Genomic DNA, 16,626 nt, shown 5'->3' with positions numbered 1-16,626 from the left:
CGCCCCGACTGGCTCCCGCTGCGGACCCCGCTTCTGTTTTGCCCTCTGGGGAGGGCACTTGGTGGGCGTCTCCTTTGGGCGTCGCGCACTTGTTGATGTGGAGGCTCCCCGCCTCGGGGAGGGGACGCTCACTTCGGGGGTGTCCTCAAGGTCAAGCGGCAGGTGGGGGGCTAGTGGGAAGGGGCCCCAGAGGCCACCCGCTGTCTGTCTCCTAGGTGGTGGCCGAGCTTTCTGCACCCCGGAGTTCGACGTGGATTCCAAGCTGGGCTTCGCACCCTGGCCCCTCTGCCGCCGCTGATGCGGGCATCCGTGTAGCGTCCACCTGGGAGTCCGTGGGGAGCCCGCGCTACTGCAGGTAAAGCCCAGTCTGCTGGCCGCGAGGTGCCTCCTACCCATCGAGGCTCTGGGGCTCCCCCTCAGCCGGGTTTAGCCGCTGGGCACTGCCAGAGGGGCGGGTAGTGCGAGGCCTCCTCCCACGGCGGTCTCAGCCCGCCTGTGCGCGTTCCGGGCGTGGGGCTGGGAAGAGGCCGGCAGTAAAGTTCACTTTTTCTCGTTGGACTCCAAGTGTTTGGGGCTAGTTAGTGGTGGCCCCACTGCACAGAGGGCTGACGCAGAGGAGCCCTGGACGAGGCCGCCGCCCCTGTGCTGGGGTCCTCCAGCCCCAGGGCGCTTCGCTTCCTCAGGTGCCCGGCTCTTCTGAGGGTGAAAGGTCACGCTGGAGAGGCGCCTCGCCTGCGTCTGGAAAACACCTGCTGCCCTCTGCGGCGCCTCGGACTGCCCGCGGCCGCCGCTGCCCGGCGCCCGCCCTCCTGTGCGCTCACTTCTCCGGGCCTGCCTGGCCCTCACGCCTGGGCAAGTGTGGGTGGGCTCGGCGTCAGGTGGGAACAGCGTCTGGCTGGTGTCGCGTCCTCAGGAACAGGAAGAAGGTGGTTCTGGCTCAGGGAACTTGAGCTCTGTGTCAAGCATAGCAGGACAAGCCAACATTTGCTAGTTTCAGTGACCTGTTGGAGACTGCGACAGCCACAGCTGGCTAGAAAGTGAGTAGTGACAGCAGAAGTAGATCCTGGTAGACAGCGAGGACCTGGCCGGGTCGTTAGGGCGCCGCCGCCGCGCCCCGCAGACAGCCCTCTGCCGGCTCAGGCTCCCCGGCGCGGCTGTCGCCGTGTCCCGGGGTGGCTGCGGCTTGTGCCTCCATGTGTTGGGCTGTCTGGGAGGCCGTCTGGGGGCCCAAACATCCGGGCTTCTTAAAGCCCGTAAGGTGAATCAGCGATGTGGTGGCGAAGCCCTGCCGGCCCCCTGCTCGGTGGGACCCTTACGTTTATTTCCTAGAAGCACAGAGGCTGTGGCTCGGTCCTGCTGTCAGTCACGGCCTGGGCTGCCGGCGCCAGGGAGCACGGACAGCGTCCACCTGGGCTTTAAGCACGTTTCTTTTCCTTTCTGCAGGGGACCCGACATGGTTGGTTTTCAATTTGCTCAGGGCCCTGGCTTTCAGCGGGGTGAGGGGACATTTTGTTCCCCCAGAAACAGTGAACAGTGCCTGGAGTTTTTGCCTGGCATGGCTCTGGGTACGTGGCTTCTGAGGGGTAGAGATGGGAGTGCTGTTAATGCTCTGTGACGTGTGGGCCAGAGCAGGGCTCCCCCGCCCCCAGACAGCCAGCCAGACAAGACAGTCATGCAGCCCCTGTCGCAGCAGGGCCGAGGCCGCGAAGGCCTACTCTGGCCCATGGCCAGGCCGCCCTGCGTCAGCGTCATTGGGGACACTTGAGACCGTGGGGTGTCCGACCTCACTGGCAGTTTGTGGTGGGGTTGAGGAATACCTTCAGGAAGCCCCAGACAGTGCTGAGGTGCAGCTGGGTTTGGATCCGTGGATTTGGACCACAGGCCGGCTGCAGGGACTGCTGACCGGTCAAGGCACCCTCCTGGGGACCTGTGACCTGGACGGGCCGCAGGCCTGGCGAGAGCTGGTGCGGGCGTGAAAGACGGCGCTGTGGAAGACTCTGCAAGAGTTCATTTGCTAAAACAGTTTAGCTCTTTCCTCTCTGCCTCGTGCAAGTGCCACGTGGTGCTGAAAGTCGGTGGCCCGCCCAGCTGCCCGCCAACCGTGGTGTTTGCTCCAGCCAAGCCCATCTGTGCACGGTGATGTTTAGGCAAAACCTCATCCGGCAGCCAGTTGTCAGTTCTGTGTTTAGATGCCAGTTTCCGTTAACCCTGGACCTGTTTGCTTGTTCTGCCCCTTGGGGGCAGGAATGAGGTGTCTTCCGAGCTGAGCCTTCCACACTGTGGCCAGCCCGGCAGGTGAGTGCCCTGCTGCCGGGATGCCCAGGGAGGCGAGCAGGAGCCTTCTTGGGGCTCACGCTGAGAGCCTGGGCTGTCTGGCGTGCCGAGTGGGCGAGTGCCCTGCACGGTGTTGCTTCTCGGTGCCGAGCGTCGCGCCCCACGTGGGGGAGACAGTGGGCACTTCTCTCTGGGCTTGAAATTTCACCTCGCCCGATGCTGCCCAGCGGCCCTGCCCCGCCTTCTCATCTCACTCACCGGCGAGTCAGGACCCCGTGTCGGCTGTGTCGGGTCGTGAAGGACACGAGGCTGCAGCTGCTGCACTTTGGCCCCCAGGACCAGATGGCGCTTGCTGTGGTTCCTCAGGAGTCAGTGAGAGCTCCCGGTGAGAGGCCCCGAGGCTGCAGAGGAAAGCGCCCATGTGCGCGGCTCGGGCGGCTCCTGGCGCCCTCTTGCCACGCAGTCGAAGGCCGTTGACGAGCCTCCTGGGCAGCACGGGTCTTTGTCCCTGTGCTGGTGAAGCTGCGTTGCCACCTGGGCGGAGCAGCTGCGGTCCAGCCCTGCAGGTGGCGGCTCCTTGCTCCTCGGAGCTGGTGGCCGAGCCGAGCCCCTGAGCCTCCCCGGTGCAGGTGCGTCTGGCAGGAACCGGGATCTAGGTTGATCGGGAGATTTGTTCTTGGGGCGATTTGGCTTTGGCTTCTTAGGTTGAGTTGCATCAGGAGCTGCCATTCTTGTCTTCTCTCCCCTTTAGTTTTCTTTGCTGGGAGAGGGCAGATAGTCCTGGGTCAGATCAGCTCCCGGTGCATTTTACCCTCCAGTGGCTCGGAACTGCCACTGGGTCTGGCTGATGGGGGGTAGCGAGCGAAGGGATCTTGGCAGTACCTGAAAGCCTTCTTGCTTGTGACGTTTTCGGGTCACAGACTTGGTCAAATCTGGTTTACTCTGGGTAGCGGCTGTTTACTCCTGTCACGGTGGCTTAGTGTTGAGCTGGGTGATGGGCACCAGTGACAGCTGCGTGTTGAATTCATACAAGCAGAGTTTGATCAGCATCTTCTGCTGTATAAGGAACCTCATCTGGCGTTTCTCTGTGGCTCTGGAGAAAACTAGGGTGTGATTAGTTCCAGGGTTTCTTACAGTGGGAATACGCACTGACTTGAAACGGTTTGTGCCCCAGAGATTCACTGCCATGAAATCTGTTTGCCCAAAGGAGTGTTTTTAGGAGTATTGGTGAGTAGCATCGAAAAGTTGCAGAAATCAGGGCATGGCCGAATGTTGGAGCCAGTTTGAGGAACGCTGTGCGGGCTGCCGGTGGGCGCCTGAGCTCCCTGCACCCCACCCGCAGACACCGGTGAGGGGGAAGGAGAGCTTGCCTGGGGGTGCAGGGCCTTGGGGGGGCCCATGAGGTGCTGTGTTAGGATGCCTTTTAAGGCCTGCTCCCTGGTGGCCTGGTCATTAGTAGACCTTGGCTGGACCTTGGTGAAACCTGGACTCAGTCCCCAGATGGGGATCGCGGTGGGAGGAACTTTGGCAAGCACGGGCTTGATGGGCTGTTCGGCGTGTCCTCCGAAGAGAATCATGGTTTTGGAGCTAGAACAGAATTTAGAAGTCACCGATTCTTAGAGAAGAACTTGGCCGTGCTGGAGAATGGGCTCCTAGGCCGCTGCAGCTCTCGGTCCCCGGCGACTCCTCAGGCCGTGGTGTCCACTGGGTCCCCGTTCCAGTGTCTGCCTCCCCGAGGGCATCCCAGCTGGAGCTCGGGGAGCCCCTTTCGGTGTGGGTACTTGCAGTTGTCTTGTGGTTACGTGCTGAGGGACACAGCGAGGAACAGCGTCTCCGGTTTCCACCTGTTTCGGTTGCTCCTGAGCCGAGGACAGGTCTCCTCTGCCTCTGCTGCCCGTGAGCGCTGTAAGGGGCCCTCGCGCTGTGGACCCGCCCTCCTTCATGACCCCGGGGTGGGGTCAGCACTTGCATTTGGGTTTGGCACCCACCCCGAGTGTGGCACTTTGAGCGGAGGGAGTTTTGTCAGATCTGTCCTCAGCTTAGGGCATTGTGGTGGTCAGGAGGGCCAGGGGCCGGAATGACTGCCATTGAGTGTGGTCTGTTAGGTGGCGTCTCTGTCCCTGAATTTCCTTATCTAGGAAAGGAATATCACATATAAAGTAGCTAGCACACTGCCCAGCACACAGTAGTTTATTAATATTGCTGTTACTCATCTTGTTAACTGTGGAATCAAGTGCGCAAAGCACTGCAAGTGGGCCGGAGAGGAAGCCGGTGGGGCGGGCCCGGGGCCTGGTGATGCGGGAGCCCTGGGCTGGCCTTCTCCTCTCTGCTTTTTTTTAGATTGATTTATTTATGCACACAGAACTGGGGTGCAGGACAGAGGTGCGGGGTGGGGTGAGAGGCTTCACCACGGATAGTGGGGAGCAAATCCACTGCTGAGGAGGCAGCGGGGAGACAGGAGAGGTCCGCCGCGCCCTGGGGTCACTCCGGCCGGGATCGAACTGGCACTGGAGCGGCTGCAGGAGCCTGCAGGGCTGTGCTTTGACCTGTAGTGCCGCCAGGGAGGGCCCTGCTCCTTTTTAAATCAACTTTGGATTGTTAGGTTTTACTTAAATACATGTTATTTTCTTACTTTGGTGGGAGTAGAGATCACAAATTTGAAGTTTTGCACTTTGTTTTCTTAAATGGTCTATAAAAATCTGAACTAATGTGAAGTCTTCCACGTTGTGTAGAACTTTTTTTCTGCAGGGCACTGTGTTCTTGAAGAGAATCTGAATGTGACTTGAGGGTCAGTGTATTTTAACAGATGACTGAATCTTTGATTTTGCACTTAAATTTTTAAAGATTATTTATGTATACAAGAGCTGAGATGTAGGCCAGAGGTGGGTGAGAGGGTTCACTAGAAACAGAGTGGGGAGCAGATCAGGGGCTCTACTGAAATACACTGGGGGAGCAGTGGGGAGACAGGTCTGACAGGAGAGGTCTGCCACGCCATGTGGGTCCCTCCTGGTTGGGGTTCTCTTGATAGTGCTGAAGCTTAACCCCTGTGCCACCAGGGAGGCTTTTAATTTTTTTTTTTTTTAACTAATTCCATGTAATACCCACACAGTTCTTTTCTGGGAACGGTCGGTTTGTAAAAGTGTTAGGCTTTGCAGGCATCAGTGGTGTTTAGAAGGCTCAGCCTGCCCTTGAAGGCCTGTAAACTGTCTGGTGGCTGGCTGCCAGTGACACTCACTTGCCACACGGGTGGAAGGCTGATTTGGCCTGATCTGCACTCATCAGCCTTTACTTTGATTTCTAATGAGGTCATTCATTCGGAGACCACACGTTCAGCATGCGCACAGATAGAGTGGAAGACGGGCAAACCAGCGCTTGATTCCCCGCCGACCAGCTTAAGACGCAGACGTGCCTGGCCGCCTCCCGCCTGAGCTCCCGAGGCAGCGCCCCTCGGACTCTCGTCTCTGGCGTCATGCCTTGCTGTCTGCCAGGTCGCCTTCTTTAACTTTTGTAGGTCTTCAAACTGCACAGTCGTTTGAGCCGTTCTCCCTCCCTCCCCAGCCTCGCTCTGGAGACCCGTTTACTCAGATAAGACAATCGTGGTGGCCGAGGCAGTCCTGACATGCCCTGGCACTGGGTTGGTAGTGGTGACCAAACCCTGCCCTCTTGGAGTGCACGTTCTAGTGTCGAAAACCAAGTACTGGCCACCTCACAGACACCGCAGCTCTGCCCATTCAGCAGGGAGGAAGGAAGGCGGGGTGGTGTTGGGAGCTGTTTGCAGCTCAAAATAGGGGGGTTGGGCTAGGCCTCCTTGAGAAGGGACCTTTGGAGCAGCAGGAGGGAGGGGCCAGCCAGCTGCCCACAGGTGGGGTGAGGAGCCTGCTGGACAGAATGTGAAGACGGTCTAGGCTGCTCTGTCTGAGGGGGTGGCTGCCGGTCTGAAGGCTAGGGGCTGTCCACGCAGGCCCGTGGGGGGTCTTCGCAGTGTGTGTAACTGGGGTGTGGCATGAGATGTAAGTTGGTTTGTTTTCATCGGGCCCCTGATGCTAGTAAGCAGTGGGTGCTCTGCAGAAAGATGCAGCAGAGCTCTCAGGGCTCTCCACCAGGGTGGAGGACTCCCAAGGGTCGGCGTGAGAGTGCTCAGGTCTGGAGGCATCTGGACGGCAGCATGGACAGGGCTTGCTGGCAGACTGGGTGTGGGCGCGAGTGCCAGGGTGGGAGGCTGCCGCTGGGCGTTGTCCTGGGGAGTGGATTGCCATTCAGGGAGAAAGGTGACCAGGAGTCGTGTTTGGGACAGGTGTGTGAGGCTTTATAAGCCAGGCTTATTGAGGCACTTGGGGTTGAGGGGGGAGGCCCGGGCAGACGCTGTTTGAGAGGAGCAGTGCTGAGGGTGGCAGTGGGAGTAGAGACTGAGGCCCGGGGGAGACACCTGCGCCGTCTCCGAGGCTGAGGAAAGCCAGGTGAGGGTCCCCACCTGGAGCGCAGGCGAGAGCTTAATGGGAGGTCCTGTGCCTGGTGCTGCTGTTGAGAGGCCCCGTAAGATGAAAGCCGGTGGCTTTGGTGGCACAGAACTCACGGGTGACCTTGACCGTAGCCCTGCCCACCCGAGGTGTGGGAAGAGCCTGTACCGGAAGGTTCCCAGGCGGGGGCAGAGAGAGGGGCAAATAGAGAACACCCTCGTGGCCTGCGCCATGGCCCTGGAGAGACTCGGGACCCAGAGGTTCTGTTGAAATGACAGCTTTTTGTGATATGGGTGGGGATGATTCTCTTCAGAGTAACTTGAAACAGGAGACGGACGCGAGCCTGAGCCTCGTTCTTGGGGCATAAGCCAGGACCCTTGGTTCGGCTCCTGGGGAGGGGGCTCCCTGCCTGCGCTTCGCGGCGTGTTTTCAGGGCTCATCCCTGTTGTGGCCTTTGCCGGTATGTGCTTTATTGCCAGTGACCTTCCACAGTGTGACCGAGCGGTGGCCGTGGGCCAGTCGGTGGCCGTCCGGGTTGCCGTGCGCCCTGTAGCTGGGCACCTGTGCGCAGGTGTCTGGGTGGACGCCTGTCGCGGTTTCTCAGGGCAGGTGCTTGGGAGCAGTCGTCGGCCCATGGCTGACGCCGCTTAGCGTCACCTGGCGGCGGCTTCCCCGGTGGCCGCGGTCCTTGGCCGTCTGCGTGCCTTCCTCCAAGGAAGGTCACCTGCCACCTGCTGACTGACGTGTGGCGGTTTTGGTGCTGGGTCCTCTGACTGCTCCCGCCGTCAGCATCCCTGCTGCTTGGAACTCCACGGCTGTTGTTCGGTTTTTCTTATTTGGACTTAGATATTCTGATTAACCACCTTTTGTTACCTGTGTGGTGGCTGTCTTCTCCCGGTTTGTGATTTGTTTCTCGCTGTGCTTGGGGGATTCAGGGGAAAAGTGTGTGTTGGCAGCGCGGCGTGAACGGCCCAGGAAGCTCCCGGTGTCCTGTGCGCTCTCCGAGGCGTCTCCGGCCGCCCGTGCAGCGCGCACGCAGCTGCGCTCCAGCGCCAGCTGTCCTGCAGTGCTTCATGGTTTCTCCCTGGAAAACATGTTGGCTGTACTCGTGCCTCACACGGCGTACTTTGTGTGCTGTTACTTTTTGTTTTAAGTTAAAATGTCACTGCTGGCGGGCGGACTTGCAGGTGGCCCTTCGTGCCGCTCGTGTGCGGTCACTCCTCTGAGCGCGCTGCGCGGGACGCGTGGGCTCCTTTGCAGGCTGGCTCGCCTCTGAGCGCCGCCTCGTTTCCCTGCTCCCCGCTCCCCGCTCCCCTGCTCGTCCTGCCTGTCCTGCCTGTCCTGCCTGTCCTGCCTTCAGTCTGCCGAGTGCAGGGGGGCAGCCTCTGCAGGCACCTGCCCGGGTGCTGCTGTACAGGAAACGCTGCCATCTCGGACCGCTAACTGCTGGAGTGCTTTTCTTTCCTCTGGTGGGTGAGGAGGAATCCTTCAGTCTTAGGGAGAATTAAGAAAATGAGCGGGCGCCGAATGTAATGGAATGCATTTCTCTAACAGGATACATCTTTCTCCTTTAATCTAGTATTATACAGAAAGGTTTAAAAGACAATTACTGACTTAGGACATTTCTGGATAAATTCAACTTGATCATGGCACACTTTTTAAAAGAAAATCCTGTGTTTTTGTTGTGTATTTTTTGCATTTATGTGTGTATGTTCATTGGCAACACTGGTCTGTAATTTTCCCTTTTTGGCTAGTCTTGATTCGTGTTGTGTTACCGCACTATTGAGTGTGGTAAATGAGCTGTACTAAAACCTCAGTTTTTTGTTTTGTGAGAAAGTTAATACGTAATATTGAAATTAATTTTTCAATGTTTGGTAAAAACCAAGATCTCGTGTTTACTCTGAGCTTTTGAAATTACTGATTTGATTGCTTTGATAGGTACAGGGTCATTAGTGTTTTTGTTGAGTGTCACTTGGTAATTTACATTTTTCTAAAATTAATTTGTCTGCATTTTCAAATATTTTGGCAGAAAATTCTAACGTCTATTATTTTTATTTTTGCCTTATTTGTAGTTAGTCACACATACTTGAGCAGGGTGCTTCAATTTCTGATTTTCAACTTTTTAATGAATTTATATGTACATTTCTGTCTAAATCCCTTTTAGTAACACATTAACTACATCCCAGAGGTTTTTCTATGTAGAATTTTTTATTTTTCAGTTCTGAATATATACTTTTTCATTATGATTTTTTTCTTTGATTTAGAAGTTTAGGAAGTACATTAAAAATCTAATGTGCTGGGCCCTCCCTGGTGGCGCAGCGGGTTAAAGCACAGCACTGAGAAGCTAAAGCAGCTTCCGCATGAGTTCAATCCCCGCCTGCCCCGGAGGAGATCCACATGGCGCGCCAGACCTCTCCTGACCCGCCCACTGCTCCCCTCAGCAGTGTACTTTGTCGATCTGCCTGTTCTGCTCCCAGTCTGTCTCTGGTGAATCCTCTCACCCTCCACATCTCTGGCCTGTACCCCAGTTCTGTGTGCATAAATAAATAAATCTTTAAAAAAAATCTAATGTGCATACATTTAAATCAATTATTGATTTTAAACATCATCTAGTGTGATTTTGATTCTTTGACATTTGTTGGGTTGTCTTTTTTTTTTTTTTAATTTATTTATTTGTGCATACAGAACTGGGGTACAGGCCAAAGGCTCAGGGGTGGTGAGAGGCTTCACCAAAGACAGAGTGGGGAGCAGAACAGGTAGATCTACGAAGTACACTGCTGAGGGAAGCAGCGGGCGGGTCAGGAGAGGTCTGCCGCGCCCTGGGGTCACCTCCGGGGCAGGCGGGAATCGAACTCATGCGGAAGTGGCTTCAGATTCTCAATGCTGTGCTTTAACCCGCTGCGCCACCAGGGAGGGCCTGTTGGGTTGTCTTTTAATGGTGCCTGCATTGTGGCAGATTTCGATATATAACACGCGTTTTTAAAAATAGGTGAGTAAGGGTCTCCCCTATGCTGAAGGGGCAGGGCTAAAGACCGTGTGCTGGCCATAGCCCCTGCAGTGTGAGCTTCGTCCCCGGCCTGTGGGGAGCCCACATGGCTCAGACCTCTCCTGTGTTGCCTGTTCTGCTCCCTACCCTGCCTCTGGGGAATCCTCTCACCTCCTGCACCTCTGGCTTCTACCCCAGTTCTTGTGTGCAAAAATGCTTAAGAAAAATATGAAAGTAAAGTTTTGTTTTCCATGTCTTTTAGGGGAAATGCATTAGTTGAATTCAAAGCTAGCATCCAAACTAGCCTGTCGGCTTGTTGAGTGAGTTACAGAGGTGTTATGTTGTTGAAGCCCTGTCCAGATAGGGTTTTCATATTTCCTTGTTGCGCTCTCAGTTTTTGCTCTTTGGATTTAGAATTGTTATATTCCCAGGCAGCTGTGTACTTTGTCATTTTGTAGTGGGTTTTTTTAAGGATTTTTTTTATTGAGTATAATTTGTCGGATGTTGAGGGAGCTGTGCCAGGTGACTTGGTTAACGTTGCCTGATAGTGTTTTTGCCCTTTCCTTGTCAGCTTTTTCGCGACTGTAATGCTTGAGGTGAGCTGTTTTGGAAGTAGCACGCTAACAGCTGGGCTGCGTTGGGATTCTGTGCCGAAGAGACGCAGTGAATTCATTTACACGAGTTGTGGCTGGGATGGTTGGGTTATGTTACTATCTTATTTTGTGCTTCGTAACTTGACCTTTTTTGTTCTTTTTCGCTTCTTGCCTTACATATTGTAAAGTTTTCTTTCCTTTTTACTGTCTACTCTGTTCACACCGAGTAATATAGTGGGTAGGCATTTCTTGGCGATCTTAGACATTTTCACTTAAAGCCGGAAGCCTTAATTACCCTCGTAAAGATCTCAGAAGGACTTTAGAATGCTTTCCTGTTGCCTTCCTGACTCTCGCGCTGCTGTGGCCTCATGTTCATTTTGCTGTCCCCAGTGACCGTGGACGGGTGAGTGGGCCACATGCTCCGTGGAACAGTGCTCTGCTCTATCAGAGGTGGACTTCTGTGACTTGTGGTGACATGGATGGGGCCTTAGGGCCATTGTGCTAAGTCAGAGCATGGTGCCATTCATGCTTTGCAGGTGAACAGGATGGACGGACGAGCAAAATAAAAACTCGTAGTTTCTGAGACCGAAACAGAGGTTACCAGAAGGGCACGGGGACGGCGAATGGACAGTGGGTGAAGCGGATCCATTGCTTGGTGGTGGTCAGAGACTCAAGTGTGCGGGGTCCTGATGTGTAATGCAGATGCTCACCTAGAGTGCTGTAGCCCCGACTCGAACCTGTTTGCCTTCAACCACTGTTACTTTAGTCACTGGTTTTTTAAAATCCCACAAATTGGGCATGCTTTTTATACTCCTCAGGTTTACCTAATACCCAATTCACAGTTCAAGGAGCTATGTTCCTTGAGCATTTAATATTTCACATTTTTTTGCATAGTTGTTATTGGGGTTAACCAGAGATTCTGGGCCAGTGTTCATGCCCCAGGCTTGGCGTGCCCTTGCCCTGTAGGGCTTGTCACGGCGGCCAGGCCCGGCCCGGCCCGGCAGCTGGTGCTTAGTCTTCATTTTAGCTTCCTGCTGTTTCCTTTCACTTCGGAATTTGTTGTTGTTGTGTCGTTAGCTCTGAGTGGCCAGCTGCACGTTTTGGATAGTGTCCGTCGGTGTCCAACAAACTTGGAATACTGCAAGCAGTAAAGGGCGCATTGTGCGAGGAGCTGGCAGTGGGGAGGGGGCTTTGACGTGGCGTGTTCCTGTGCCCCGCAAGGAGCTTCTTGGAGACTTGCTAAGCCTTCGCTCTAGTAGCCCACTTTTCTTTGCAGAGGTTGGAAAGATGTCAAGGATGATTGCCTTTTTAAAGGGGGTCACTGATTGCTCGAAAACATGACGTGAACTTTAAATGTGACTCTCGCCAAGCACAGAACACCAAAAACAATTCTGGAAAAAGGATGTGGATCAAACTAGGCCACGAGCCAAATCTATTTTGGGGAAAGGAAGAGAGTTCAGCATTTTTAACGCATAGCCTGTTGTGAGGGGTAGGAGGGCCGCTGTGTTCTTACTTCTTCATGCTGAGACCCTTCCTTCCCTTGCCTAGAGCTGTGAGAGTGGGGAGGCAAGCGCTGAGCGCGGGCGGCCAGTCGCGCGGGCAGGAGCGGGCCCTCGCGAGGTGCTGCCGCATCAGCCCCGTAAGCCACGGTCCGGTCCTGGGAGGAGCGCAGGGCTCGGCGCCAGCCAGGCTGCTGAGCCCAGGAGTGAAGCTGAGTAACTGCTCTTAGCCCTCCCCCAGCAGTTCTCAAGGCCACGGAGTTTGAGATGAGTAGCCAGTGGAACTGTTCAGTAGACGTCAAACAGTAAAGCTTGATCATCTTTTCGGGGCGAGCTAGGAAAGAACGAGAGAAGGATTATAGGCAGAGGGAGAGCTGGTTTAGTAGAATTGTTGTGAGGATTAAATAAACATTTCTGGGCATGTGGGTGTTTATCCCAGAAAAAGGTAGAGTCCTTCCTGCCATTTACCGTGTGTCCACACCTAGGGTTGTCTAGTCGGCCGGTGGCCTCCGTTCCTGAGGCGCTGCCCTGGGACTGGTGTGCCCCTCACCGCCTGCCGGGCCTCCACCACCCTCCTCTGGTGGGTGTTGCGGGTGCCTGCAGTCGTCATGTATACTTGGTACCTGTACAGAGCTTGCCCTCCAGACGAGGGTGGGGAGCGGCGCTTGGGGAGGCTGCCCGAAGGCAGGGTCGGCCCAAGGGGATGAGTCAGGCTGCCAGCTTGATTGGCCCTGCCTGGCTGTTTGACCTGGGCAAATTATTTCCCTTTTGGAGCCCCAGATTCTTCATATGTAAGGCAGAAATAATAGAAAGTTCCTTCCTTTTCTGTGGTGATTTGTTACTGTGAATTTGTGAGGGGGCGTGTGATGGAGAAGTCATGAACTTTCAGAGAACAAGTGGTTGTGGCCAAGTCCACTTTGTGCCCACTTTGCTAATGATTAATAGCTTATCTGTGAACCTTAGTGGCTTTAATTTTGAAACCTTGACTAGAAACAGCATAGTGTGAATTTTTTTTTATTTTCCTGCCATTTCTGTTTGGAACAGAAAGTTTTAGTTTTAACAAATTAATACATGATTATCTTTGCATTGGAAAAAGTAAAATAATAGATAAGGCTAAACTTCTGACCACCTCAGTTCCTTTGTACCTTCTGTTGTAAAATGGATCCACGTTCGACTTGTTCTCCTGTATGTACGTGGGCTGTACATACAGGATATGTATGTATATGTGCCTGTGGGGACCACACCCTGTGGTGAATATATCCTTTACAAAACTACTTTCCCTCAAGTGCTGTGCAGTGCACTATACATCTTTTTTTTAAAAAAAGATTTTATTTATTTATACATACGAGAACTGGGGTACAGGCCAGAGGTGTAAGGGATGAGAGGATTCACCAGACAGAGTGGGGAACAGGACAGGCCGACTATGAAACCCACTGCTGAGGGGAGCAGCAGGGAAACAGGTGGGGTCTGCTGCGCCCTGCGGGTCCCTCCCTGGGATCGACCTGATGCTGCAGTGGCTACCAGTAACGTCACAGTGCTGCGCTTTAACTCCTGTGCCACCAGGGCGGGCCCCAGAGCAGTTTTTAATTGTAATAAAATCCAGCTTACCAGTTATTTCTTCTGTGAATGCCACCTCCGGTGCTGTCTCTAAAAAGTTATTGTGAGGGCCTCTCTGGTGACTCAAGGGTTAAGTCTCAGCCTTGTGAAGCTATTGGCAGCCACTGCAGCACAAGCTGGATCCCCGGCCAGGGAGTGACCCACAGGGCATAACAGAGCTCTCTTCTCTCCCCACTGCTGCCCTCAGCAGTGGGTTTCAGTAGCTCCACCTGTTCTGCTCCCTATCTACCCCTGGTGAATCTTGATACACCCCACACCTCTGGCCTGTATATACCCTGGCTCTTGTGTGCATAAATAAATGTCTTCAAAAAAGAAAAGTCATACTGAAGGCTGGGGCTTGGTTGGGGCTTCTGTGATACTATAGCCCTGACTGAGTGGCTTACCAGCAACAAAATTTCTTACAGTTCTGTGGGTTAGAAATCTGAGATCCGGTACCAGTGTCATTCTGATGATCTATTTTTAGAGTTGCAGTCAGCCATTTTCTCATGTCTCCTCATGTGTTAGAGGGAGGACAAGTGAGCTCTCTGCAGGTTCTTTTAGGATGGCATTTGCCCATTCTTGAGGCCTCCAGCCTCGGGACCCGGTTACCCAATTCCCTAACACTGTCAGCTGGGGTTAGGATTTCCACATAAGAATTTTAAGGGGACAAAACATTTAGTCTGTTGCACATGGCCTTCTGGGTCTTTCCTGGTGTCATCCTCTAGGAGGTGTCTGTGTAGACATGTACACACACACACACGCACACACACACACACACACACACACACAGCATCGCCTTGTCCCTTCAGACCTGTGGTCCGGTTTTGTCAGGAGTCTGTGGTCTGTCCAGATCATGCGTCAGGTCCGCTTGTGAGAAGATTCTGCCCGTGTATCACCTTCGTCCCTTGTCGAGGATCTGCTGGCTGCGTCTGCTGGCTGCGTCTGCGTGGGCCTATTTCTGGGCTTTCTGTTCCGTTCTACTGTCTACTTGCCTGTTCTTTCACCAGTTCTCAAACTTGGTTCTTTTTTTTTTTTTTTTTTTTCCCCTCTAGTGTTGAGTTGGCTATTTTCGGTCTTTTTCTCTCCATGCAAATTTTAGAATCATTTTGTCGGTACCTACAAAACAACTCATTGGATTTTGATTGGAGTTGTTCCTGATCTTAGTGGGAGATCACTGGCTTTCTTACCACTAAGTATGATGCTTGCTGTAGAGTTCTTTCCTCCATCAGGAAGTTCCCCGCTGTGCTAGTTTGCTGAGCGTTTCTGTCATAAGAATAAGAATATTGGATTTTGCCATGCATTTCCTGCATCTATAGACACAATTGTGATTTTTTTTTCCCTTGTGAACCAAGGAGCTGCATTGACTTTTTTTTTTTAATTGTTAAAACCAGCCCTGCTTTTCTGGGGTATATATCTCCCTTAGTTTATAATTTTTATACATTTTCTGATTCAATTTCTATATAGCGTTGAGGACTTTTTGCATTTTGCGCATTTGCATTTGTGAGAGATCATTGAGGTTTATTGTGAGGTTTTTGTGTCTCATTTTGGTATCAGTGGCATGTTAATTTACAGAATTAATTAGGAGGTGTTCTTTCTGTGTCTGTCTTCTGAAAGGAGTTTGGTATAGTTTCTTCCTTCAGTATTTGGTACCATTCACCAGTACACCCATCTGGGCATGGTGCTATTTTGGAAGTTCATTAATCATTGATTTAGCTTCCTTTAGTAGATGTAGGCCGTTCAGATTGCCTGATTCCCCCCACCCCCCGTGTTAATTGTGTGACAGATTGTGTCTTTCAAGGAATTATTCTTTTTTCTGGGTTATCGAATTTATAACCATAGACTTGTTCATAACATTCCTTTTATCTTTTAGTGTCCATGGGGTTTGTATTGATGTCTCTTTCATAGCAATTTGGGTCTTTCTTTCCTTAGCTTTGAGAAAGGCTTATAAACTGTATTGACCTTTTTAAGAACCAGCTTTTGGTTGTGCCTGTTTTCTCACTTTCAATTTCATTGATTTCTACTCTTAATTTTTATTATTTCCATTTTCTGTTTACTTTGAAATTAGTTGCTCTTCTAGTTTCCTCAAGTGCACGCTGTCTACATTCTCCATTAAAACTCCTAGCCTGTCAGTCACATTAAAAAATATTCTACTCTGTAATTCCAAGAGCCTTGTCATTTATGATTCTGATGCTTGTGTTCAGTCTCTCCACACTATATAGTACTTGAAGACTGATTTACTTATGCGTACAAGAACTGGGGTGGAGGCCAAAGATGCGGAGCCGGGTGTGTATGAGAGGATACCCCAGAGACAGAGTAGGAAGAACGAGGGGATCTGCTGAAACACACTGCCCAGGGAGCAGCGGGGAGACAGGAGAAGTCTGCTGTGCCCTGGGGGTCACTCGCTGGACTGAACCATGCGTGACTGGCTATCTTCATAGAACTGCATCTTAACCCCCGCGCCACCAAGGAGACCCCAAATATTTCTTTAAGTATGCCTTGTAATTTTGTTTTTTTAAAGGTACACAAGATGGACTAGGTAAAAGGAACTTTGGTAAAACCTTTAGAAATTTAGTGGAAATGGCTCTCCCTGGTGGTGCAACAGGTTGGGCACAGCACTGCAAGCCTGCTGCAGCCGCTTCAGTGCAAGTTCGATCCCTGGCCAGGGAGCTGACCCACATGGTGCAGCAGACCTCTCCTGTCTCACCTGTTGCTCCCCTCACCAGTGTATTTCATCGACCTGTTCTGCTCCCCATTCTGTCTCTGGTGAATCCTCTCACCGCCCCTGCACTTCTAGCCTGTACCCCCGTTCTGTATGCACAAATAGATAAATCTTTAAATAAACAAAAGAGAAAGAAATATAGCGGAAATGGGTGGGGACTAGGACTGTTAGGCCTGTCTTTCCTCGAGCCTTTGTCTGTGGTCTGTGAATTTCACTGGTGCTTTTCACTTCCCAGAAGAGACAGGATGGCTCCAGTGACCTGGAGTCATCTGCTTCCCTTTCCACGTATGGAAGGTTGGTGGGACTGGAGTTTGGTATTTTCCTTCCTCTAGTTCGGTTAGGCTCTGAGCAAGCTTCAGCAGGGAGACTCGTAAAATAATTTCTCCTGCCTTCCCAGGCTAGTAACAGATTTTTCTCTGACATATTCCTGATAGAGATTTTGTAAATCCTTAGAATTACACTTGCCGTGCTCGGACAGTTTGTCAGTGTTAGTGCAGGATCC

At 52.7% G+C, this 16,626-nt stretch overlaps 1 protein-coding gene across 8 annotated transcripts in view; it reads left to right on the top strand.

Moving 5' to 3' along the window:
• Positions 1 to 214: 214 nt before the first annotated feature.
• Positions 215 to 16,626, top strand: part of PPP6R3 (protein phosphatase 6, regulatory subunit 3) — a 97,377-nt gene continuing 80,965 nt past the window's right edge. For all 8 annotated transcript variants that reach the window (XR_001145468.1, XM_012725402.1, XM_004682561.2 and 5 more), the window contains exon 1: positions 215 to 355. The gene's annotated coding sequence lies outside the window, so the exon portion shown is untranslated. The remainder of the gene's footprint in view (positions 356 to 16,626) is intronic.

This window comes from Condylura cristata, unplaced genomic scaffold (genome assembly GCF_000260355.1).
Source record: "Condylura cristata isolate star-nosed mole 26May11 unplaced genomic scaffold, ConCri1.0 scaffold00015, whole genome shotgun sequence".
Lineage (NCBI taxonomy): Eukaryota > Metazoa > Chordata > Mammalia > Eulipotyphla > Talpidae > Condylura > Condylura cristata.
Note: the sequence above shows the minus strand (reverse complement) of the source record. Positions and strands in the feature narration are given on the sequence as shown.